The sequence below is a fragment of the Ranitomeya imitator genome, chromosome 1 (assembly GCF_032444005.1).
Source record: "Ranitomeya imitator isolate aRanImi1 chromosome 1, aRanImi1.pri, whole genome shotgun sequence".
Taxonomy (NCBI): domain Eukaryota; kingdom Metazoa; phylum Chordata; class Amphibia; order Anura; family Dendrobatidae; genus Ranitomeya; species Ranitomeya imitator.
This window is the reverse complement of record NC_091282.1, coordinates 954,291,116-954,317,636: the sequence shown is the minus strand read 5'-3', so window position 1 is coordinate 954,317,636 and position 26,521 is coordinate 954,291,116.

Below are 26,521 nucleotides of genomic sequence, written 5' to 3'. Positions count from 1 at the left end.
CATTAAAAACAAACACACAACTAAAATCTGGTACAGTACTAAAAATGGCCACCAGCTACAATTACTTTCTCCTGCAAGTAGTTAACTGAAAGTTTTTTTAAATTGAAAACACACATATGGCATCCACCGAGTGTTGTCCTGTCGCGTCTTCTTTATATTATTGCCGAGAAGATGCAAAATAATGAAAATAATAAAATCATTAATTACCAAAATAATAGAGAAAGTCAACACCACATTGCAAATAAACATTCATTCCAAATAAAGAAGCAGGGCGCGTCCGAGGGTGAGTATATACCTAATAAGAATCTAATCACCCTCGGACGCGCAATGCTTATTTCCAACAGCCTTCCTTCCTAAGAATCAGCCCTTCCGTCGTGTAGAGAGACGTTGTGTTACACTCCAAGGTGTTCCCCAGGTTGCCTTTCCTGAGCTTCGATCTTCCGGCTCTCGTTTAGTAGTTCTTGGAAACTACACTGCATTAGGCCTTCAAATTGGGTATGGGGTGTAGAGAGAGGGTGTGTTACACTCCAAGGTGTTCCCCAGGTTGCCTTTCCTGAGCTTCGATATTCCGGCTCTCGTTTAGTAGTTGTTGGAAACTACACTGCATTAGGCCTTCAAATTGGGTATGGGGTGTAGAGAGAGGGTGTGTTACACTCCAAGGTGTTCCCCAGGTTGCCTTTCCTGAGCTTCGAAATTCCGGCTCTCGTTTAGTAGTTGTTGGAAACTACACTGCATTAGGCCTACAAATTTGGTATGGGGGAAACATTGGCGCATCTGCGGTCCCTCCTTCCTCTAGGCCTCCACTGACCTGTCTACTGCTGCCCGTGTTCCCCTGGAACCAATTTTAAATTGCCTACAGGCAGCCCAATTTATTATGTTAGGGCTTCGAAGCCTGTCTGCGGTCCCTCCTTCCACTAGGCCTCCACTGACCTGTCTACTGCTGCCCGTGTACCCCTTGAACCAACATCATAAAATAAAAAAAAAAGGATTTTGCTTATAAAAAAGAAAATACTGGTGAGATATCAAATGCAGACATTTTGACATTAAAAACAAACAAACAGCTAAAATCTGGTACAGTACTAAAAATGGCCACCAGCTACAATTACTTTCTCCTGCAAGTAGTTAACTGAAAGGTTTTTTAAATTGAAAACACACATATGGCATCCACCGAGTGTTGTCCTGTCGCGTCTTCTTTATATTATTGCCGATAAGATGCAAAATAATGAAAATAATAAAATCATTAATTACCAAAATAATAGAGAAAGTCAACACCACATTGCAAATAAACATTCATTCCAAATAAAGAAGCAGGGCGCGTCCGAGGGTGAGTATATACCTAATAAGAATCTAATCACCCTCGGACGCGCAATGCTTATTTCCAACAGCCTTCCTTCCTAAGAATCATCCCTTCCGTGGTGTAGAGAGACGTTGTGTTACACTCCAAGGTGTTCCCCAGGTTGCCTTTCCTGAGCTTCGATCTACCGGCTCTCGTTTAGTAGTTGTTGGAAACTACGCTGCATTAGGCCTTCAAATTGGGTATGGGGTGTAGAGAGATGGTGTGTTCCACTCCAAGGTGTTCCCCAGGTTGCCTTTCCTGAGCTTCGATCTTCCGGCTCTCGTTTAGTAGTTCTTGGAAACTACACTGCATTAGGCCTTCAAATTGGGTATGGGGTGTAGAGAGAGGGTGTGTTACACTCCAAGGTGTTCCCCAGGTTGCCTTTCCTGAGCTTCGATATTCCGGCTCTCGTTTAGTAGTTGTCGGAAACTACGCTGCATTAGGCCTACAAATTGGGTATGGGGTGTAGAGAGAGGGTGTGTTACACTCCAAGGTGTTCCCCAGGTTGCCTTTCCTGAGCTTCGATATTCCGGCTCTCGTTTAGTAGTTGTCGGAAACTACGCTGCATTAGGCCTACAAATTGGGTATGGGGTGTAGAGAGAGGGTTTGTTACACTCCAAGGTGTTCCCCAGGTTGCCTTTCCTGAGCTTCGATCTTCCGGCTCTCGTTTAGTAGTTGTTGGAAACTACGCTGCATTAGGCCTTCAAATTGGGTATGGGGTGTAGCGAGAGGGTGTGTTACACTCCAAGGTGTTCCCCAGGTTGCCTTTCCTGAGCTTCGATCTTCCGGCTCTCGTTTAGTAGTTCTTGGAAACTACACTGCATTAGACCTTCAAATTGGGTATGGGGTGTAGAGAGAGGGTGTGTTACACTCTAAGGTGTTCCCCAGGTTTCCTTGCCATTGCTTCGGTCTTCCGACTCTCGTTTAGTAGTTGTAGAAAAGTACACTGCATTAGGCCATACAAAATGGGTATGGGGTGGAGAGAGATGGTGTGTTACACTCCAAGGTGTTCCCCAGGTTGCCTTTCCTGAGCTTCTATCTTCAGGCTCTCATTAAATTGTGGTTAAATGGAACAACTGCATTTGGCGTACTAGTTGGTTTGGGGCCTACTATCGGTGTCTGCCACTCCTTGCTGTTCTCCTCCACTGAACAAAGCTGTGCCGCCTGTTTACTACGGTTGCCAATTTTGAACTGCATTTCGACTACTTACTGATTTGGCCCTACTCTCTGTGTCAGCCTCTCATTCCAGTTGTCCTCCACTGCAATGCCCCCTGGTTATTCCTGTGTTACCAATTTTGAACTGCATTTAGCCCACTTTCTTCTTTGGGCCTATATCTGTGTTTCCACTTCATCGTGCCCATTGCCCAGCCAGTGATAGATGAGTCTGCTGGTACATTGACCCATAACGCAACATTCCCCGTGCACGCTACACAACAACATTGTGACCCTGCTGAAAGTCAGGTTGCTCTTCCCGCATACCATACCACCTTACACGGGGACAAAGAGGAAGGTGCAGATGAAAGTGCAGGTTCCTTCATCAGGTGGGGGGAGGAATACTAGTTGGCGACGTCACTGGCACAGGGCCTCTCATAGTACGCAAAAGTGTTGCTGCCGGTGGGAGGCGCCCCCGCCGTGCAAACACACCGCTGTACTTTGAGGGGCCCTGTGCCAGTGCCAATGCCAACGAGTGGGCCCCCCCTGCTTGCTCAGGTTCACAGCACTTGCAAAGTTGAAATACTTACCTCTCCCTGCTCCACTGCCGTGACGTGGTCCAGATTTCCTGGGCCCACTAATTACTTGAACCAGCCCTACCCCCCACAACTTTAGCCAAATGACCCCCAATTTCAAATGCCTTCCAATTATTATAAGGTAAATTACGCTTGACAAGCTTCATTAAGAAGAATGGATGGTTTTGACATTAAAATGGGCACTCTAGGTGTTTTCCTGGCCCCCACTCACTGCCGACTATGCTGCCCCATTGACTTGCATTGGGTTTCGTGTTTCGGTCGATCCCGACTTTACGTCATAATCGGCCGATTTCACTCGACCCGACTTTGGACATAGTCGGGTTTCGCAAAACCCGGCTCGACTCTAAAAAGGTCAAGGTCGCTCAACTCTATCTAGACACCATTAATAGTCAGGATATTAGGGAGATACTCAATCTTAAATATACTCCTTAAAATCTTTTGCGATTGTATATGAAATTATTTATCAACAGCACTTTTTATTTAATTTTTGGTGTGTTTAGTGGTGGCTTTTTTTTTATAGGGATACCTTGTCAGGGTCTCCTGAAGTCAGCCTACATTGAGCGGGGGTGCCATATCGTATCCCAGGGTGCCAACCTCCGCTGTTAGGAAGGGACTCCATTAGGGAAAGGCACCTCTATCTTCCCTAGTCCATTTCCTTGTTATTATCTAATACATATATTCTGTATGGCTATATAGGCTTGACTACTAATTGTTGGACCATACTCTTAAGTACCCTACCAATTTTTGTGTGTGGTTTTTTCTTTGAGATTTTAATCATTATAATTAAAAGTTATTGTTTTAGGTCTTTTCGTTTTTTGGATTTCTAAATTCATATAGACCTTATGATATTTTTTGTGGTTTTTTAGTTTATATTATTCAGTAGACCCAGGGACATGGACATGTTCATATGAGTCTGAATGTTAACTCTTGCTATAGTTTGAATTGATGTTTGTTGATTTGTTGAAAGGTTACTGATGACCTATTCTATCAATCCTTGCAGATTATTGTTCTGCTATCCTTGAGGACAAAGGTGCAGGTTAATTGAACAATCAATGTTTGCCAATTTGGTGAATAACTGCTCACTACCTATTGTATCAGTTCATGCAGCTTGTTGTTCTGCAAACATTGAAGGACAGAATATGCAGATTAATTGAACACTCAAACAATCAGACCTCCTCCCAAACCTGTGGATATTGGCCTAAAGGGTGTAAAAAAAGAAACCTCTCTCCTTCTACAGACAGACTCTATAGAACAGCAGTCAAGGCACCATGGACCCAACTAAAGGAATACAGATTTGATCCTCTGCCCATTACTGACCACACAAAGATGTTTGGACAACCCATGTTAGAACAATCAGGGCATATGGCCACTTACCTCCATTGACCGTCAGCTTGCTGTTACCTTGTTTCTGTGGGTGCCCACCAAAAGCGTGTGCTAATGGTTGAAGTTGTTGGCCCTGAAAGCCCTGAAGTCGCAGATGTTCTAATTCCCAGGGAGTCAGCGGAAGGGTGAGACTCTGTCCTTTGAACCATCCTATTTATTTGGTGGGACTGTACTATATGTCATTGACTGTTGATGATTCAATAAAGTATCACTCGATTAGGTTACCCTCACCCTGCGTTGTCTGAGTAGTATTCTGCCTACGGGAAAGGAGTACAGGCATTCAGTGCAGTAAGCCCTGGTCCATGCGGTCTTTTTAAAGACAGCCAAATCAGTGGAAGAGAGCACCCACTGACCTTCATATCTTACTTACATAATCTTCTGAGATGCTTTAGACTTGACTTTGCCGAGTTTTAGGAGACTTTTGGGCTTTTGGACATGAAGATCTTTCCCCTAACTGGAGGCCTTTGAGACATACAGTATTCCAGTCACATCACCACCAGCATACAACCAAATTATCAGGCCAATTGGACCTTTTACCTTGTGTCATGGCTCTGGATGGGAATTCCTTTCCTGTCCTGGGCTGTATGGAGTTAACTTTGCTGGCCTCCTTTTGGTTTGGGGAGGGCTATATTAACCCGCTCTCCTGTGGGGGGTTGTCAGTGATAGTTCTGTCCTCAGCTGAGCAGCCGATCTTGCTATACCTGTGTATACCATTTGTTCCCGTGTGGTTGTCTAGTGTATGATCCGGCTTGTCCCTCATTTTGTGTCTTTGCTCTGATTCTGTACCTATGCTATTTCTCTGGTTCTGATCTCTGGCTTGCTCTCTGGCTGCTCTCCTTGTCTGTGCCCTTGGTTACTGCATTCCTGTCTGGCTTTTCTGACTTCGTGTTGTATTTGACCATTCTTCAGTTTGTGCCATTGGATACTGTGTTGCCCTCTGGCTATTGTACCTGGCTTGTCTGACCTCTCTCTCTCTCCCTTGCAAGGAGCTTTGCTCCTTCTCCAGCCACTTCCCCTGTGATCACATGTCTCAGGTCCTGTTAGTGCAGCTCGCTCTCTGCAGCAGCTATACACTTCTATTAGTTACTGCTGTCTCCCCATTCACTCCCAATAGCGTTCATTCCCTGGACACAATCTTTGTGTCCATCACAACACACACCGTGTGTCATTACACCTTCACCTTAAATGTCCCTTCTCTATCTTCTTGCACTCCACAAATCTTTTGGATGCACCTCCAAGTTTTTACTTTATTTTGATAACTCCATACAGTATGTTGAGACACTGATGTGGGGAAATAATAGTTTCCTTATACAATCCTTAAGGTACCTTCACACATAACGATATTGTTAACGATATCGTTGCTATTTGTGACGTAGCAACGATATCGTTAATGAAATCGTTATGTGTGACAGCGACCAACGATCAGGCCCCTGCTGGGAGATCGTTGGTCGCTGAATAAAGTCCAGAACTTTATTTCGTCGCTGGACTCCCTGCTGACATCGCTGGATCGGCGTGTGTGACACCGATCCAGCGATGTCTTCACTGGTAACCAGGGTAAACATCGGGTAACTAAGCGCAGGGCCGCGCTTAGTAACCCGATGTTTACCCTGGTTACCATGCTAAAAGTAAAAAAAAACAAACACTAGATACTTACCTAACGCTGTCTGTCCTCCAGCGCTGCGCTTTGCACTCCTCCTGTACTGGCTGTGAGCCGAAAAGCAGAGCGGTGACGTCACCGCTCTGCTTTCCGGCTCCCAGCCAGTACAGGAGGAGATCAGAGAAGCAGAGCGCAGCGCTGGAGGACAGACAGCGTTAGGTAAGTATCTAGTGTTTGTTTTTTTTTACTTTTAGCATGGTAACCAGGGTAAACATCGGGTTACTAAGCGCGGCCCTGCGCTTAGTTACCCGATGTTTACCCTGGTTACCGGCATCGTTGGTCGCTGGAGAGCGGTCTGTGTGACAGCTCTCCAGCGACCAAACAGCGACGCTGCAGCGATCCGGATCGTTGTCGGTATCGCTGCAGCGTCGCTTAATGTGAAGGGGCCTTTAGACTTCTGCACTTCCTTTTTAATTTTTAAACACTTTGAATTTATGACATTTGCCATTTGTTTTGCATAAGTAATTAATCATTTTAGCATACTATAGTATACCAAAATGGCCACCATCTTGATATACTGAGAGAAAAATGTCTTAGAATGTTAATAGGACAGGTGCATGTGAACATTTGTAAATGGAAGCTTTGCTGCTGACCTGGGGATAAGGCTACTTTCACACTAGCATCATACGTCGCACGTCGCAATGCGTCGTTTTGCTGAAAAACGCATCCTGCAAAGGTGCCTGCAGGATGCATTTTTTCTCCATAGACTTTCATTAGCGACGCATTGCCACATGTCGCATCCGTCGTGCGACGGATGCGTTGTGTTTTTTAGCAGTCCGTTGGGACAAAAAAACATTCCATGCAACGTTTTTTGGTCCGTCAGTTCTGCTTTTTTCCGACCGCGCATGCGCCCCCTCCTCCCCGGACCTTACAATGGGGCAGCGGATGTGTTGTAAAACTGCATCCGCTGCCCCCGTTGTGATTTTATTTCACAGTATGCGTCGGTACGTCGGCCCGACGCACTGCGACGGGCCCGTACCGATGCTAGTGTGAAAGTAGCCTTACCTGTACCTTGTAGAGTGAATCTGTCTCTAGGTCACAGCAGCTGCTCCCCTTTCAGAAAGATGGGTGGGCAGGAGTGCCAGCAGCCTCTTTTTACCTCAGCACCCCATGTAATTCTCCTTGGCACTTAGGTTGACATCCTTCTCTGCAGAACATGTGTGAATGTGCAGAGCAGGCTGTTAATTAAAGTGACAGGAAGGAAGTGATAATAGCCACAGTCAATATGTAATGAGGAGTGACTCTATCTGCTCTCTCTACTTCCACTTCTGACTAAAAGAGAGCAGCATCAATGAGGATATAAGTTCACATTTTCCCCTGTAGTCGCTGATCCAATAACTGTATTTACCTGCACACTCACCCTATATCTGCAGAAAAACAGCGTTTTTGGACATGACAGTTTCCCTTTAAATATAATTTGCTTCTATTATAAAACCCACTTTAAAGAGAATCTGTCAGCACTAGTGTTGAGCGATACCTTCCGATATCGGAAAGTATCGGTATCGGTTTGGATCGGCCGATATTCAAAAAATATCGGATATCGCCGATACCGATACCCGATCCCAATGCAAGTCAATGGGACCAAAATATCGGAATTAAAATAAACCCTTTCTTTCCTTGTAGGTTCATTCTACATGAAGGAAAACAACTAAGAATAATGCCGGATGTATTTGGGGAGGTGGCGGAGACATTAAAGTCATAGAGGTTTATCCCAATCAAATAGAATAGCATGTTTTTTGTTTTTTTTTAAGACGTTCGGAGTGACAAAGATATTGACTATGTAAATTTTTTTTTTATTTTGTCAGATATTGATGTTTCACTATTCCACGCCCTTCCCCTTCTTTTTTTTCTTTTTTTTTTTCTTTTCCCACACTTTCATCTTCATCATCATCAGCATCTTTGACATCAACTTCTTCACCTTATTCATCTTCTTCTTCATCTTCTACCTATTTTTTTTTTTTTATTACATTCTTCATATTCATTTTATTCAACTATTATTATTCTTCTTATTCTACATATTCTTTTTATTCCACTGTTATTATTCTTCCTATTCTACTTCTTCATCATATTCTCATTTGTGACAGGCATTCCCGTAGTTGTTATCTATAAAAGTTTGAAGATTACACCTTCCGTTCTGCCAGTCACAAAAGTTACATTTGTCCGCGTTCAGTTTGGCCTGCAGCATCAGGCTTTATCCAGGGGCACCACGAGGAGGAACGGACTCACCCCCATACACTGCTTAGTCTTCTTCTGCATATAATTTAGATAATATCTTTTGCTCTGATATTAAGTCTTATGCTTAATGTTCTTCTGCTCTTTGTTCTGCAGCCTCTTGTTCTTCTGCTTCTCGGTCTTCCATGTTGTCGTCTCCAGGGTCGTCGTCTCCAGTGTCGTCATCTCCGCCGTCGTCGTCGTCGTCATCGGGGTGGTCTTCAGTGTCGTCGTCATCGTGGTGGTCTTCCGGGTCGTCGACGTTAGGGTCTTCAACTTGGAAATGTAGCAGAAGGTACAAGAAGGCTGAGAAAATGCCAAGAACCAGCTGATGGAACTGGAACTCGGATGGCTACCCGAAGGTTCAAGAGCCTATGGAACTACCGAGGACCAGCTGACGTTACTGGAACCCGGTTACTAAGCAGGAGGTACCCGTGCTAAAAAGCACTACCAAGGACCGCCTGACGTTGACGGAACTCGGATACCCAGAAGGAGGCACCTAAGCCAAAGGCTCTGCCCGGAACCAGCTGACGTTACTGGAACCAGGATGGGGAGCAGAAGGTACAAGAGCAAAAGACACTGCCGAGAACCAGCTGACGGTACTGGAACCCGGATGGGTAGCCGAAGGTCCAAGAGCCAATGGAACTACCGAGGACCAGCTGACGTTACTGGAACCCGGTTACTAAGCAGGAGGTACCCGTGCCTGAAAGCACTACCAAGGACCACCTGACGTTGGTGGAACTTGGATACCCAGAAGGAGGCACCTAAGCCAAAGGCTCTGCCCGGAACCAGCTGACGGTACTGGAACCAGGATGGGGAGCAGAAGGTACAAGAGCAAAAGACACTGCCGAGAACCAGCTGACGGTGCTGGAACCAGGTGGTGGACCCGAAGGCCCACAGGAGAGGAGAGAACAGCTAGGCCGCGAGGCAGCCGCAGTTACCGAACCCCAACAGTCCTACAGGGGGAGCTGGGCCTACTGGCACTACAGAACCAGCCTTGACTACCAGTTCACGCAGCCCACATAGGAAGCTCCTAAACTGGAGGCACCCTGGAGTTGGCTAACCCGACCGCACCACGACGAGGCAAGCATAGGTGTCTCAGTGAGCTTGACACAACCCGGAAACAGCTGACGGTGCTGAAACCAGGCTTGGCACGAGGGAGTACCTGTGACAAAAACACTGCCGAGAACCAGCTGGCGGTGCTGGAACCCGGATGCGTTGCCCCAGTGTGCAAGAGCCAATGGCACGACCGAGGACCAGCTGACGGTGCTGGAACCCGGTTACTAAGCTGTAGGTGCCCGCGCTTAAAAGCACTACCAAGGACCGCCTGGCGTTGGCGGAACTCGGATACCCAGGAGGAGGCACCTAAGCCAAAGGCTCGGCCCGGAACCAGCTGACGGTGCTGGAACCAGGTGGTGGACCCGAAGGTCCACAGGAGAGGAGAGAACAGCTAGGCCGCGAGGCAGCCGCAGTTACCGAACCCCAACAGTCCTACAGGGGGAGCTGGGCCTACTGGCACTACAGAACCAGCCTTGACTACCAGTTCACGCAGCCCACATAGGAAGCTCCTAAACTGGAGGCACCCTGGAGTTGGCTAACCCGACCGCACCACGACGAGGCAAGCATAGGTGTCTCAGTGAAGTTGACACAACCCGGAAACAGCTGACGGTGCTGAAACCAGGCTTGGCACGAGGGAGTACCTGTGACAAGAACACTGCCGAGAACCAGCTGGCGGTGCTGGAACCCGGATGCGTTGCCCCAGTGTGCAAGAGCCAATGGCACGACCGAGGACCAGCTGACGGTGCTGGAACCCGGTTACTAAGCTGTAGGTGCCCGCGCTTAAAAGCACTACCAAGGACCGCCTGGCGTTGGCGGAACTCGGATACCCAGGAGGAGGCACCTAAGCCAAAGGCTCGGCCCGGAACCAGCTGACGGTGCTGGAACCAGGTGGTGGACCCGAAGGTCCACAGGAGAGGAGAGAACAGCTAGGCCGCGAGGCAGCCGCAGTTACCGAACCCCAACAGTCCTACAGGGGGAGCTGGGCCTACTGGCACTACAGAACCAGCCTTGACTACCAGTTCACGCAGCCCACATAGGAAGCTCCTAAACTGGAGGCACCCTGGAGTTGGCTAACCCGACCGCACCACGACGAGGCAAGCATAGGTGTCTCAGTGAAGTTGACACAACCCGGAAACAGCTGACGGTGCTGAAACCAGGCTTGGCACGAGGGAGTACCTGTGACAAGAACACTGCCGAGAACCAGCTGGCGGTGCTGGAACCCGGATGCGTTGCCCCAGTGTGCAAGAGCCAATGGCACGACCGAGGACCAGCTGACGGTGCTGGAACCCGGTTACTAAGCTGTAGGTGCCCGCGCTTAAAAGCACTACCAAGGACCGCCTGGCGTTGGCGGAACTCGGATACCCAGGAGGAGGCACCTAAGCCAAAGGCTCGGCCCGGAACCAGCTGACGGTGCTGGAACCAGGTGGTGGACCCGAAGGTCCACAGGAGAGGAGAGAACAGCTAGGCCGCGAGGCAGCCGCAGTTACCGAACCCCAACAGTCCTACAGGGGGAGCTGGGCCTACTGGCACTACAGAACCAGCCTTGACTACCAGTTCACGCAGCCCACATAGGAAGCTCCTAAACTGGAGGCACCCTGGAGTTGGCTAACCCGACCGCACCACGACGAGGCAAGCATAGGTGTCTCAGTGAAGTTGACACAACCCGGAAACAGCTGACGGTGCTGAAACCAGGCTTGGCACGAGGGAGTACCTGTGACAAGAACACTGCCGAGAACCAGCTGGCGGTGCTGGAACCCGGATGCGTTGCCCCAGTGTGCAAGAGCCAATGGCACGACCGAGGACCAGCTGACGGTGCTGGAACCCGGTTACTAAGCTGTAGGTGCCCGCGCTTAAAAGCACTACCAAGGACCGCCTGGCGTTGGCGGAACTCGGATACCCAGGAGGAGGCACCTAAGCCAAAGGCTCGGCCCGGAACCAGCTGACGGTGCTGGAACCAGGTGGTGGACCCGAAGGTCCACAGGAGAGGAGAGAACAGCTAGGCCGCGAGGCAGCCGCAGTTACCGAACCCCAACAGTCCTACAGGGGGAGCTGGGCCTACTGGCACTACAGAACCAGCCTTGACTACCAGTTCACGCAGCCCACATAGGAAGCTCCTAAACTGGAGGCACCCTGGAGTTGGCTAACCCGACCGCACCACGACGAGGCAAGCATAGGTGTCTCAGTGAAGTTGACACAACCCAGAAACAGCTGACGGTGCTGAAACCAGGCTTGGCACGAGGGAGTACCTGTGACAAGAACACTGCCGAGAACCAGCTGGCGGTGCTGGAACCCGGATGCGTTGCCCCAGTGTGCAAGAGCCAATGGCACGACCGAGGACCAGCTGACGGTGCTGGAACCCGGTTACTAAGCTGTAGGTGCCCGCGCTTAAAAGCACTACCAAGGACCGCCTGGCGTTGGCGGAACTCGGATACCCAGGAGGAGGCACCTAAGCCAAAGGCTCGGCCCGGAACCAGCTGACGGTGCTGGAACCAGGTGGTGGACCCGAAGGTCCACAGGAGAGGAGAGAACAGCTAGGCCGCGAGGCAGCCGCAGTTACCGAACCCCAACAGTCCTACAGGGGGAGCTGGGCCTACTGGCACTACAGAACCAGCCTTGACTACCAGTTCACGCAGCCCACATAGGAAGCTCCTAAACTGGAGGCACCCTGGAGTTGGCTAACCCGACCGCACCACGACGAGGCAAGCATAGGTGTCTCAGTGAAGTTGACACAACCCGGAAACAGCTGACGGTGCTGAAACCAGGCTTGGCACGAGGGAGTACCTGTGACAAGAACACTGCCGAGAACCAGCTGGCGGTGCTGGAACCCGGATGCGTTGCCCCAGTGTGCAAGAGCCAATGGCACGACCGAGGACCAGCTGACGGTGCTGGAACCCGGTTACTAAGCTGTAGGTGCCCGCGCTTAAAAGCACTACCAAGGACCGCCTGGCGTTGGCGGAACTCGGATACCCAGGAGGAGGCACCTAAGCCAAAGGCTCGGCCCGGAACCAGCTGACGGTGCTGGAACCAGGTGGTGGACCCGAAGGTCCACAGGAGAGGAGAGAACAGCTAGGCCGCGAGGCAGCCGCAGTTACCGAACCCCAACAGTCCTACAGGGGGAGCTGGGCCTACTGGCACTACAGAACCAGCCTTGACTACCAGTTCACGCAGCCCACATAGGAAGCTCCTAAACTGGAGGCACCCTGGAGTTGGCTAACCCGACCGCACCACGACGAGGCAAGCATAGGTGTCTCAGTGAAGTTGACACAACCCGGAAACAGCTGACGGTGCTGAAACCAGGCTTGGCACGAGGGAGTACCTGTGACAAGAACACTGCCGAGAACCAGCTGGCGGTGCTGGAACCCGGATGCGTTGCCCCAGTGTGCAAGAGCCAATGGCACGACCGAGGACCAGCTGACGGTGCTGGAACCCGGTTACTAAGCTGTAGGTGCCCGCGCTTAAAAGCACTACCAAGGACCGCCTGGCGTTGGCGGAACTCGGATACCCAGGAGGAGGCACCTAAGCCAAAGGCTCGGCCCGGAACCAGCTGACGGTGCTGGAACCAGGTGGTGGACCCGAAGGTCCACAGGAGAGGAGAGAACAGCTAGGCCGCGAGGCAGCCGCAGTTACCGAACCCCAACAGTCCTACAGGGGGAGCTGGGCCTACTGGCACTACAGAACCAGCCTTGACTACCAGTTCACGCAGCCCACATAGGAAGCTCCTAAACTGGAGGCACCCTGGAGTTGGCTAACCCGACCGCACCACGACGAGGCAAGCATAGGTGTCTCAGTGAAGTTGACACAACCCGGAAACAGCTGACGGTGCTGAAACCAGGCTTGGCACGAGGGAGTACCTGTGACAAGAACACTGCCGAGAACCAGCTGGCGGTGCTGGAACCCGGATGCGTTGCCCCAGTGTGCAAGAGCCAATGGCACGACCGAGGACCAGCTGACGGTGCTGGAACCCGGTTACTAAGCTGTAGGTGCCCGCGCTTAAAAGCACTACCAAGGACCGCCTGGCGTTGGCGGAACTCGGATACCCAGGAGGAGGCACCTAAGCCAAAGGCTCGGCCCGGAACCAGCTGACGGTGCTGGAACCAGGTGGTGGACCCGAAGGTCCACAGGAGAGGAGAGAACAGCTAGGCCGCGAGGCAGCCGCAGTTACCGAACCCCAACAGTCCTACAGGGGGAGCTGGGCCTACTGGCACTACAGAACCAGCCTTGACTACCAGTTCACGCAGCCCACATAGGAAGCTCCTAAACTGGAGGCACCCTGGAGTTGGCTAACCCGACCGCACCACGACGAGGCAAGCATAGGTGTCTCAGTGAAGTTGACACAACCCGGAAACAGCTGACGGTGCTGAAACCAGGCTTGGCACGAGGGAGTACCTGTGACAAGAACACTGCCGAGAACCAGCTGGCGGTGCTGGAACCCGGATGCGTTGCCCCAGTGTGCAAGAGCCAATGGCACGACCGAGGACCAGCTGACGGTGCTGGAACCCGGTTACTAAGCTGTAGGTGCCCGCGCTTAAAAGCACTACCAAGGACCGCCTGGCGTTGGCGGAACTCGGATACCCAGGAGGAGGCACCTAAGCCAAAGGCTCGGCCCGGAACCAGCTGACGGTGCTGGAACCAGGTGGTGGACCCGAAGGTCCACAGGAGAGGAGAGAACAGCTAGGCCGCGAGGCAGCCGCAGTTACCGAACCCCAACAGTCCTACAGGGGGAGCTGGGCCTACTGGCACTACAGAACCAGCCTTGACTACCAGTTCACGCAGCCCACATAGGAAGCTCCTAAACTGGAGGCACCCTGGAGTTGGCTAACCCGACCGCACCACGACGAGGCAAGCATAGGTGTCTCAGTGAGCTTGACACAACCCGGAAACAGCTGACGGTGCTGAAACCAGGCTTGGCACGAGGGAGTACCTGTGACAAAAACACTGCCGAGAACCAGCTGGCGGTGCTGGAACCCGGATGCGTTGCCTTGCCTATTAAAGATTGTCTTCCTAGAGCCCCAACTAGCGGTGTTGGAGCAAAGGGTAAGCAGGGGGAGATGAGTGTAGGCCGAAGCCTGCACTGGAGGCAGCTTTGTGTCTGCGTTGCGTTTGCAGGACACTTTGCCGGCTACACACTGGGGGAACAGCTGGCGTTGCTGAACCCCACTAACACAATGGCGTGTGTTTTTCTCTGTGCAGCTAGCACTTGCGGGCAAAAACTAGCGATGTTAGAGCCCGTGTTGAAGCAGGAGGAGGAGGAGAGGAGCAGAGTGTAGGCCGAAGCTTAGTTGAACCAATTTCAAAGGAAACCTTTAACCCCCCCCTCAGGTGTTACAAAGTACAAGAGACACACCTTGTGCAGTATTAATGCTGCACAAGTGAAAGGTTGCTCTATTAATTTGTCTACTTGCACACGCTGAATGAAAGACATACACAATTTACCCCATTCTACAGTCAAACTGTAGTGGATGCGTGACTTGGTTTTTTGATGAGACGCAGCACAGGTGTCCAAAATAACGCCTTGGTGCTTGGAGCAGCTTCCTGAGCATTGTTATTTGCTGTACAGGAGTCTGCGCTCTTGTGTTATCCCTTGGCAATGCCCTGTTAGCGCTGCCCATCTTATGACATCATTTCATGTTGGCCGGTGCGGTTAACGATGGCCATAAATCCCAGACCCACAGTGTCTTTTCATAAAGCCACACTGCGGTGCTGGGATTCGTGGCCTTGAGCAGTAAATATTTTGGCCGCTCACACACGTCCTTACACCTGCTTCAGACTGGGCGGCCTCTGCTGATCCCTTCTTGCATGCCGCGGCCATGAGGCTGCACAGTCTGAAGAAGGCTGAAGGAGATGAGTTAAGACAGGCGAAGATATGCACTGCTCGTGCCCATCAATCACACCCTCGCAGTCAAAATAATTAAGACAACGAGGAGCATTTTATTCAGGCAGGGCGGACGAACAGGCGCAAGTAGCCAACCAATGATGTCAGAAGACGGGAAGCGCTACCAAGGGGGGTGCTGCGTATCATTAGAAAGGAAAGTCACACCTCAGGGACAGTGGAATGGTCTCAAAGAGACACATTTTGTACGTGTTGAGTTCCACGTGGGCAAGGAGAAAACATCAGCCACCTTGTACAAATGCAGCAGTACTGCTGTACAAGGTGGCTGTTATACATAGAAACACCTGGGGGTGGGGGCCAGGCTCCCTTCAATTTCAGTTCATGTGCCTGCGTGGCGTTTGCAGGTCACGTTGCAAGCTGCACAGCAGGGGAACAGCTGGCGGTGCTGAACCCCACTAACACATTGGCTGGTGTTTTTCTCTGTGCAGCTAGCATTTCCGGGCAAAAACTAGCGGTGTTTGAGCCCAGGGTCAGCAGGAGGAGGAGGAGAGGAGCAAAGTGTAGGCCGAAGCCTGCACTGGTGGCAGCTTTTGGTCGGTTGTGCCAGCGTGGCTTGTGCTGGACACGATGCCGGCTACACAGCGGGGGAACAGCTGGCGTTGCTGAACCCCACTAACACATTGGCTGGTGTTTTTCTCTGTGCAGCTAGCATTTCCGGGCAAAAACTAGCGGTGTTTGAGCCCAGGGTCAGCAGGAGGAGGAGGAGAGGAGCAAAGTGTAGGCCGAAGCCTGCACTGGTGGCAGCTTTTGGTCGGTTGTGCCAGCGTGGCTTGTGCTGGACACGATGCCGGCTACACAGCGGGGGAACAGCTGGCGTTGCTGAACCCCACTAACACATTGGCTGGTGTTTTTCTCTGTGCAGCTAGCATTTCCGGGCAAAAACTAGCGGTGTTTGAGCCCAGGGTCAGCAGGAGGAGGAGGAGAGGAGCAAAGTGTAGGCCGAAGCCTGCACTGGTGGCAGCTTTTGGTCGGTTGTGCCAGCGTGGCTTGTGCTGGACACGATGCCGGCTACACAGCGGGGGAACAGCTGGCGTTGCTGAACCCCACTAACACATTGGCTGGTGTTTTTCTCTGTGCAGCTAGCATTTCCGGGCAAAAACTAGCGTTGTTAGAGCCCAGGGTCAGCAGGAGGAGGAGGAGAGGAGCAAAGTGTAGGCCGAAGCCTAGTTGAACCAATTTCAAAGGTTACCTTTAACCCCCCCTCAGGTGTTACAAAGAACAAGAGCCACTCCTTCTGCAGCATTAATGCTGCACAAGTAAAAGGTTGCTCTATTAATTTGTCTACTTGCACAAGCTGAATGCAACACGTAGACTATTTAGCCCATTATACTGTTTAACAGTAGTGGAGGCGTGACTTGTCTTTTTAAAGAAAAGCAGCACAGGTGTCGAAAACACCTTTTTGCATGGGCGCAGCTTCCTGAGCGTTGTTAGTTGCTGTACAGGAGTCTGCGCTCTTGTGATCCTTTGGCCATGCGCTGTGAGCGCTTCCTGTCTTATGACCTCATTTCATGTTGGCCGTTGCGGTTAGCGATGGACATGAATCCCAGACCCACAGTGTGTTTTTAAAAAATCACACTGCGGTGCTGGGATTCGTGCCCTGGTGCAGTAAATATGTTTGCCGCTCACACATGTCCTTACACCTGCTTCAGACTGGACGGCCTCATCTGATCCCTTATCGCCTGCCGAGGCCATGAGGACACCCAGTCTGAAGAAGGCGGAAGGAGATGAGTGAACACAGGCAAACATATGCACTGCACATGCCCATCAATCACACCCTCGCTGTCCAAAAAAATAAGACACCGAGGGGCGTTGTTTCGAGCAGGGGAGATGCACAGGCGCAGCCAGCTAACCAATGATGTCAAAAGACGGGCAGCGCTAACAAGGGTGGTGCTGCGTGTCATTACAAAGGAAAGTCACACCTCAGGGACATTGTAATGGTCTCTAATGAGACACATTTTGTACGTGTTGAGTTCCACGTGGGCAAGGAGAAAAAGTCAGCCACCTCGTACAAATGCAGCAGTACTGCTGTACAAGGTGGCTGTTATACATAGAAACACCTGGGGGGGTGGGGGGCAGGCTCCCTTCAATTTCAGTTCATGTGCCTGCGTGGCGTTTGCAGGTCACGTTGCAAGCTACACAGCAGGGGAACAGCTGGCGTTGCTGAACCCCACTGACACATTGACTGGTGTTTTTCTCTGTGCAGATTGCATGTCCGGGCAAAAACTAGCGGTGTTAGAGCCCAGGGTCAGCAGGAGGAGGAGGAGAGGAGCAAAGTGTAGGCCGAAGCCTGCACTGGTGGCAGCTTTTGGTCGGTTGTGCCAGCGTGGCTTGTGCTGGACACGATGCCGGCTACACAGCGGGGGAACAGCTGGCGGTGCTGAACCCCACTAACACATTGGCTGGTGTTTTTCTCTGTGCAGCTAGCATTTCCGGGCAAAAACTAGCGGTGTTTGAGCCCAGGGTCAGCAGGAGGAGTAGAGGAGCAGAGTGTAGGCCGAAGCCTAGTTGAACCAATTTCCAAGGTTACCTTTAACCCCCCCCCTCAGGTGTTGCAAGGTACAAGAGCCACACCTTGAACAGCATTAATGATGCACAAGTCAAAGGTTGCTCTATTTAATTTTGCTCCTTGCACACGCTGAATTAAACACGTACACTATTTAGCCCATTATACTGTCAAACAGTTGTGGAGGCGTGACTTGTCTTTTTAACGAGACGCAGCACAGGTGTCAAAATTTGCACCTAGGTACTGGGCGCAGATTCCTGAGCGTTGTTATTTGCTGTACAGGAGTCTGCGCTCTTGTGTTATCCCTTGGCAATACCCTGTTAGTGCAGGCCGTCTCATGACCTCATTTCATGTTGGCCGGTGCGGTTAACGATGGCCATAAATCCCAGACCCACAGTGGCTTTTCCTAAAGTCACACTGCGGTGCTGGGATTCGTGGCCTTGTGCAGTAAATATGTTCGCCGCTCACACATGTCCTTACACCTGCTTCAGACTGGGCGGCCTCAGCTGATCCCTTATCGCATGCCGCGGCCATGAGGCCGCACAGTCAGAAGAAGGCGGAAGGAGGGGAGTGAAAACAGGGGAACATATGCACTGCTCGTGCCCATCAATCACACCCTCGCAGTCAAAATATATGAGACAACGGGGGGCGTTGTGTCGGGCAGGGGGGACGCACAGGCACAGCCAGCCAACCAATGATGTCAGGAGACGGGCAGCGCTAACAATGGGGGTGCTGCGTGTCATTACAAAGGAAAGTCACACCTCAGGGACATTGTAATGGTCTCTAATGAGACACATTTTGTACGTGTTGAGTTCCACGTGGGCAAGGAGAAAAAGTCAGCCACCTCGTACAAATGCAGCAGTACTGCTGTACAAGGTGGCTGATATACATAGAAACACCTGGGGGGGTGGGGGGCAGGCTCCCTTCAATTTCAGTTCATGTGCCTGCGTGGCGTTTGCAGGTCACGTTGCAAGCTACACAGCAGGGGAACAGCTGGCGTTGCTGAACCCCACTGACACATTGACTGGTGTTTTTCTCTGTGCAGATTGCATGTCCGGGCAAAAACTAGCGGTGTTAGAGCCCAGGGTCAGCAGGAGGAGGAGGAGAGGAGCAAAGTGTAGGCCGAAGCCTGCACTGGTGGCAGCTTTTGTTCTGTTGTGCCAGCGTGGCTTGTGCTGGACACGTTGCCGACTACACAGCAGGGGAACAGCTGGCGGTGCTGAACCCCACTAACACATTGGCTGGTGTTTTTCTCTGTGCAGCTAGCATTTCCGGGCAAAAACTAGCGGTGTTTGAGCCCAGGGTCAGCAGGAGGAGTAGAGGAGCAGAGTGTAGGCCGAAGCCTAGTTGAACCAATTTCAAAGGTTACCTTTAACCCCCCCCTCAGGTGTTGCAAGGTACAAGAGCCACACCTTGAACAGCATTAATGATGCACAAGTCAAAGGTTGCTCTATTTAATTTTGCTCCTTGCACACGCTGAATTAAACACGTACACTATTTAGCCCATTATACTGTCAAACAGTTGTGGAGGCGTGACTTGTCTTTTTAACGAGACGCAGCACAGGTGTCAAAATTTGCACCTAGGTACTGGGCGCAGATTCCTGAGCGTTGTTATTTGCTGTACAGGAGTCTGCGCTCTTGTGTTATCCCTTGGCAATACCCTGTTAGTGCAGGCCGTCTCATGACCTCATTTCATGTTGGCCGGTGCGGTTAACGATGGCCATAAATCCCAGACCCACAGTGGCTTTTCCTAAAGTCACACTGCGGTGCTGGGATTCGTGGCCTTGTGCAGTAAATATGTTCGCCGCTCACACATGTCCTTACACCTGCTTCAGACTGGGCGGCCTCAGCTGATCCCTTATCGCATGCCGCGGCCATGAGGCCGCACAGTCAGAAGAAGGCGGAAGGAGGGGAGTGAAAACAGGGGAACATATGCACTGCTCGTGCCCATCAATCACACCCTCGCAGTCAAAATATATGAGACAACGGGGGGCGTTGTGTCGGGCAGGGGGGACGCACAGGCACAGCCAGCCAACCAATGATGTCAGGAGACGGGCAGCGCTAACAATGGGGGTGCTGCGTGTCATTACAAAGGAAAGTCACACCTCAGGGACATTGTAATGGTCTCTAATGAGACACATTTTGTACGTGTTGAGTTCCACGTGGGCAAGGAGAAAAAGTCAGCCACCTCGTACAAATGCAGCAGTACTGCTGTACAAGGTGGCTGATATACATAGAAACACCTGTGGGTGGGGGGCAGGCTCCCTTCAATTTCAGTTCATGTGCCTGCGTGGCGTTTGCAGGTCACGTTGCAAGCTACACAGCAGGGGAACAGCTGGCGTTGCTGAACCCCACTAACACATTGGCTGGTGTTTTTCTCTGTGCAGCTAGCATGTCCGGGCAGAAACTGGCGTTGTTTGAGCCCAGGGTCAGCAGGAGGAGGAGAGGAGCAAAGTGTAGGCCGAAGCCTGCACTGGTGGCAGCTTTTGGTCGGTTGTGCCAGCGTGGCTTGTGCTGGACACGATGCCGGCTACACAGCGGGGGAACAGCAGGCGGTGCTGAACCCCACTAACACATTGGCTGGTGTTTTTCTCTGTGCAGCTAGCATGTCCGGGCAGAAACTGGCGTTGTTTGAGCCCAGGGTCAGCAGGAGGAGGAGAGGAGCAAAGTGTAGGCCGAAGCCTGCACTGGTGGCAGCTTTTGGTCGGTTGTGCCAGCGTGGCTTGTGCTGGACACGTTGCCGACTACACAGCAGGGGAACAGCTGGCGGTGCTGAACCCCACTAACACATTGGCTGGTGTTTTTCTCTGTGCAGCTAGCATTTCCGGGCAAAAACTAGCGGTGTTTGAGCCCAGGGTCAGCAGGAGGAGTAGAGGAGCAGAGTGTAGGCCGAAGCCTAGTTGAACCAATTTCAAAGGTTACCTTTAACCCCCCCCTCAGGTGTTGCAAGGTACAAGAGCCACACCTTGTGCAGCATTAATGCTGCACAAGTAAAAGGTTGCTCTATTTGTTTTGCTCCTTGCACACGCTGACTAAAACACGTACACTATTTAGCCCATTATACTGTCAAACAGTTGTGGAGGCGTGACTTGTCTTTTTAACGAGACGCAGCACAGGTGTCAAAATTTGCACCTAGGTACTGGGCGCAGATTCCTGAGCGTTGTTATTTGCTGTACAGGAGTCTGCGCTATTGTGATCCCTTGGCCATGCGCTGTGAGCGCTTCCTGTCTTCTGACCTCATTTCATGTCGGCCGTTGCGGTTAGCGATGGACATGAATCCCAGACCCACAGTGTGTTTTCAAACAATCACACTACGTGGCTGGGATTCGTGGCCTTGTGCAGTAAATAGGTTTGCCGCTTACACATGTCCTTACACCGGCTCCAGACTGGGCGGCCTCAGCTGATCCCTTATCGCCTACCACGGCCAGGAGGCCGCACAGTCTGAAGAAGGCGGAAGGAGATGAGTTAAGACAGGCGAACATATGCACTGCTCGTGCCCATAAACCACACCCTCGCTGACAAAATAAATATGACAACGAGGGGCGTTGTTTCTAGCAGGGCGGATGCACAGGCGCAGCCAGCTAACCATGATGACAAAAGACGGGAAACGCTACCAAGGGGGGTGCTGCGTATCATTACAAAGGAAAGTCACACCTCAGGGACAGTGGAATGGTCTCAATGAGACACATTTTGTACGTGTTGAGTTCCACGTGGGCAAGGAGAAAAAGTCAGCCACCTTGTACAAATGCAGCAGTACTGCTGTACTAGGTGGCTGTTATACATAGAAACACCTGGGGGGGTGGGGCCAGGTTCCCTTTTAATTTCAGTTCCTGTGCCTGCATGGCGTTTGCAGGTCACGTTGCCGGCTACACAGCAGGGGAACAGCTGGCGTTGCTGAACCCCACTAACACATTGGCTGGTGTTTTTCTCTGTGCAGCTAGCACTTCCGGGCAAAAACTAGCGGTGTTTGAGCCCAGGGTCAGCAGGAGGAGGAGAGGAGCAGAGTGTAGGCCGAAGCCTGCACTGGTGGCAGCTTTTGTTCTGTTGTGCCAGCGTGGCTTGTGCTGGACACGTTGCCGACTACACAGCAGGGGAACAGCTGGCGGTGCTGAACCCCACTGACACATCACCTAGTGTTTTTTTCTGTGTAGACAACACTTCCAGGTGGCAACTGACAGTGTTGAAACCCAGGGAATCAAAGAGGAGCAGAGTGTAGGCCGAAGCCTGCAGTGGAGCAAGTTGAAAGGGAACCTTTAACCCCCCCCCCCAGGCATTTGTTGCTGAAAGAGCCATCTTGTACAGCAGTAATACTGCACATGGAAAATGGTGGCTCCGAAAATTATGCTCCTTGCAAACGCTGAAGTACACACTCATATAATGTGTCCCCTCACACCGTCAAACCATCCCGGAAGTGGGACTTTCCTTTGTAATGTGACACAGCACAGCCGTCATTCCAACCCCCTTGGTGCCGGGCACCACCTCCTCAACGTTGTTTGGTTCTGTCACGGAGCCCGCACTGTAATGTTATCCCTTGGCCATGCACAGTTAGCGGTGCCCGTCTTCTGACATCATGTAGGTGTCAGGCTGGCAGTGCCTGTGCGTCCAAGCTGCCCGAGATCCAACCTTGCAGTGTCATCTAATGTAGTCCCACTGCGGGCCAGGGATCCATGGGCATGCGCAGTGCATATCATCGCCTCTCACTCACCTCCTTCCTGCTTCTTCAGACTGTGCGGCGTCACGGCCGTGGCATGCTATTAGGGATCAGCTGACGCCGCCTAGTCTGAAGAAGCGTGAAGAAGGGGAGTGAGAGGCTAGTATATGCACTGCGCATGGCCATGGATACCAGGCCCACTGTGGGATCACATTAGACGACACTGCGAGGTGTGATTTCGGGCAGCGTGGACGCACAGGCGCAGCCAGGACGACAACAAATGATGTCAGAGGACGGGCAGCGCAAACTGTGCATGGCCAAGGGATAACATAACAGTGCAGGGTCCATGACGGAATCAAACAACGCTAAGGAGGCAGCGCACGGTGCCAAGGGGGTAGCAATGACGGCTGTGCTGTGTCACATTACAAAGGAAAGTCCCACCTCCGGGACGGTTGGACGGTGTGAGGGGACACATTACATGAGTGTGTAGTTCAGCGTTTGCAAGGAGCATAATTTCAAGAGCGACCTTTCCCTTGTGCAGTATTAGTGCTGCACATGGTGGCTCTTTCAGTAACAAACGCCTAGGGGGGGGGGGGGACAGGTCCCCTTACATTTTAGTTGTGCCAGCGTGGCGGTCGCATGACACGTTGCCGGATACACAGCTGGGGATCAGCTGACGTTACTGAACCCCAATAACAGAGGAGCGACTGTTGACTGTGCACACAGCACTTCCAGGCACCAACTGGCGGTGTTAGAGCCCAGGGACAGCAGGAGGAGCAGATTGGAGGTATTGCCGCACACACAGCTGGGGATCAGCTGACGTTACTGAACCCCAATAACAGAGGAGCGACTGTTGACTGTGCACACAGCACTTCCAGGCACCAACTGGCGGTGTTAGAGCCCAGGGACAGCAGGAGGAGCAGATTGGAGGTATTGCCGCACACACAGCTGGGGATCAGCTGACGTTACTGAACCCCAATAACAGAGGAGCGACTGTTGACTGTGCACACAGCACTTCCAGGCACCAACTGGCGGTGTTAGAGCCCAGGGACAGCAGGAGGAGCAGAGGAACAGAGTGTAGGCCGAAGCCTGATTGGAGCAAGTTGAAAGGAAACCTTTAACCCCCCCCCCCAAGACGTTTGTAGCTGAAAGAGCCATGTTGTGCAGCACTAAGGATGCAAAAGGAAAAGGTTGCTCTTTTAATTATGCTCCTTGCAAACACCGAAGTAAACACTAAAAATGTGTCCCTTTATACCGTTAAACCGTTCCGGAGGTGCGAATTTCCTTCGTAATGGGACACAGCACAGCTGTCATTCCTATCCCCTTGATGCCGTGCGCTGCCTCCTCAGCGTTGTTTTAAGCTGCCACGGAGCCTGCGCTGTTCTGTTAGCCCTTGGCCATGCCCAATTAGCGCTGCCTGTCTTCTGACATAATTTGGTGTCAGGCTGTCAGTGCCTGTGCGTCCACGCTGCTCCAGATCCCACCTCGCAGTCTCATCTAACGTAATCCCACTGCGGGCCTTGGAACCATGGGCATGCACAGTGCATAACCTCGACTCTCACTCCCCTCCTTCCCTCTTCTTCAGACTGTGCGGTGTCACGGCCGTGGCATGCTAGGGATCAGCTGACGGCGCACAGTCTAAAGAAGGCGGAGGGAAATGAGCGAGAGCCCGAGGGGAAGATATGCACTGCGCATGCCCATGGATCCCAGGCCCGCAGTGTGACTCAATCAGAAGACACTGCGAGGCGGGATCTCGGGCACCGCGGCCGCACAGGCGCAGCCAGCCTGACACCAAATTATGTCAGAAGACAGGCAGCGCAAATAGGGCATGCCCAAGGGATAACAGAACAGCGCAGGCTCCGTGACAGCTTAAAACAACGCTGAGGAGGCAGCGCATGGCACCAAGGGGGTAGGAATGACGGCTGTGCTGCGTCACATTACGAAGGAAAGTCCCAGCTCCGGGACGGTATAACGGTATCAGTGAACACATTTTATAAGTGTTAAGTTCTGCGTGTGCAAAGAGCTAAAAAAAAAGAGCTACCTTTTCCTTGTGCAGCATTACTGCTGCACAAGATGGCTCTTTCAGTAACAAACGACGGGGGGGGGGGGGGGACAGGTTCCCTTACATTTAGGTTGTTGTGCCAGCGTGGCGGTCGCAGGACACATTGCCGGCTACACAGCTGGGGATCAGCTGACGTTACTGAAACCCAATAACACTGGGTCGTATGTTTTTACTGTGCAGCCTGCACTTCTGAGCCGCAACTGGCGGTGTTGGAGCCCAGGAATAGCAGTTCAGGTGGTAGAAAGATGAACACAGCAGGAGACCTGGATGACACCCAATTACTTAATCAGGCAGAGGAGTGGCAAATTCCTGCGAGATCCAGGCCTGGTTCATTTTCAGGAAAGTAAGCCGGTCAACGTTATCGGAGGATAGTCGCATGCGACGGTCTGTTAGTACACCACCTGCGGCACTAAAGACACGTTCCGATAAGACACTAGCCGCAGGGCAAGCCAGCACCTCCAATGCATACTGGCTTAGCTCTGGCCATGTATCCAGCTTAGAGACCCAAAACTTGAACGGGGAAGAGCCGTCTGGGAGTACAGTAAGAGGGCAAGCCATGTAGTCTGTCACCATCTGACGGAACCGTTGCCTCCTGCTGACTGGAGCCGCCGGTGATGGTGTAGACATTTGGGGCGGGCACACAAAAGTGTGCCAGAGTTGTGCCATACTGGGCTTGCCTTGGGCAGAGGCACTGCTTCTGCTCCCTCTTTGGGCAGAGCCTCCCCCACTGCCTCGACGCACTGAGCTGCTTTGTAAAGCACTAGCAGCACTCCTCTCAGTTGGACAGGAGAAGATGATGGAATTCACCAGTGTGTCGTGGTACTCCCGCAATTTACGCTCCCGGGTCAACGCAGGGATGAGGTTTTGGACGTTGTCCCGGTAGCGAGGATCGAGGAGGGTGAACACCCAATAATCAGGCATGTTGAGAATGTGGTCGATGCGGCGGTCGTTTCTCAGGCACTGCAGCATGAAATCCACCATGTGCTGCAGAGTGCCAACCGGCCCAGAAACGCTGTCCCCTGCTTGAGACATGATCTCTGCCCGCTCGTCATCACCCCACCCTCGCTGTACACACTGACCACTGGACAATTGTGTCGCTCCCTCCTCTGGACGGAGCTCTTCCTCCTCCATTGACTCCTCCTCATCCTCCTCACAAATTGGCCCCTGCGTACCCCTTTGTGAGGAACCACGTGGCGCTGACTCTCCAGAAGCTGATGGAAAAGGTGACTCCTCATCCTCCACCTCTTCCACCACATCATCCCTTAACCCTTGCAAAGTTTGCTGAAGCAGGCAGATAAGGGGGACAGTCATGCTGACTAGTGCATCATCTGCACTTGCCATCCGCGTGGAATAATCAAAAGGACGCAAAACCTGGCAGACGTCCTTCATAGTGGCCCACTCTGTGGTTGTGAAGTCTGATCGGCGCTGACTGCGACTTCTTTGCGCCTGATGCAGCTGGTACTCCATAACTGCTTGCTGCTGCTCACACAACCGCTCCAACATATGTAACGTGGAATTCCACCGGGTAGGTAGGTCACATATGATGCGGTGTTCCGGAAGGCGGAATCGGCGCTGCAGAGCAGCAATGCGGGATCTGGCCAAGCTGGAACGCCGCAAGTGAGCACACTCTAGGCGGACCTTGTGCAGCAGGGCATCAAGATCCGGATAGTCCCTCAGAAAACTCTGCACAACCAAATTGAGCACATGTGCCAGACATGGGATGTGAGTGAGGTTGCCAAGGGCCAAAGCTGCCACCAGATTTCGGCCATTGTCACACACTACCATGCCTGGCTGGAGATTCGCTGGCAGTAACCACACATCGCTCTCCTGCTTGATGGCATTCCAGAGCTCCTGCGCTGTGTGGCTTCGATGCCCCAATGAAACTAGTTTCAAGACGGCCTGCTGACGTTTGGCCACGGCTGTGCTCATGTCGGTCATAGGTAAACGTTCACGGGTCCATGTGGAGGTGGACTGTGACGGATCCTGCAGAGAGGAATCAGAGGAACTGGTGTAAGAGGAGG